Source organism: Camellia sinensis, unplaced genomic scaffold (assembly GCF_055761805.1).
Source record: "Camellia sinensis isolate YWXY unplaced genomic scaffold, ASM5576180v1 Unanchor460, whole genome shotgun sequence".
Lineage (NCBI taxonomy): Eukaryota > Viridiplantae > Streptophyta > Magnoliopsida > Ericales > Theaceae > Camellia > Camellia sinensis.
Genome location: NW_028129336.1, coordinates 50,001 through 50,728, shown reverse-complemented (window position 1 = coordinate 50,728; position 728 = coordinate 50,001).

The following is a 728-nucleotide window of genomic DNA, read 5'->3' as shown; positions in this document are numbered from 1 at the left end:
TTATTAACATGGAACCTCTTATTACTTGAGCAAATGGAATGGTATCCCAGGCTTCTGCTACTTCTATCCGCGCTTTCTCTTTTCTTTTGTTCTCTTCTTTTTTGTCCTTTTCCTTTTTTTCCCTTTCTTTTATTTCTTCTTCTGTATAATCTGAAATTTTGAATTCTGCTCCCTTTCCTATACAATTTCTAAAAATGAGTTTTATCAGTTCGGAGATATCAAAAAAAAAAGGGTGTGATTTGTCTATTCTGTCCAAAAAAAGCGGAGAATGTGCATTTGCTTGAAAAAATTCCCAAATAACTGTTTTACATCTTTGGGCTCGCATTGAACCTTTGATTATGTCTCGACGAAAATCAGATTGTTGCGAATATCGTATCAAAGCTACTTCGTCTCTTTTATTAGAATTATTAGTATCCTTATTATTAGGATCGGTATTTCCCCGGTTATCAGTAAAAATCACTACACGTTTGGCTTTTCTTGAACGAATCTGATAATCTATTGGTACTTCTTCTTCACTTTCTCCTTCCTGTTGTTCTAATTCGTTGATTAATTTGTATGACCATCGAGGGACTTTTTTACTGATTTCTTTTATTCCAATAGATTTTTTTTTTTTTTTTTGATCATTAAGATCACTTCTAATTGCATTGAATAAAAATTTTGTTTTATTTTCGGAATCCATTCTTCCTTGTTCTGAAAATAAAGAAGATCCTTTCAAATTCAAATTTGAT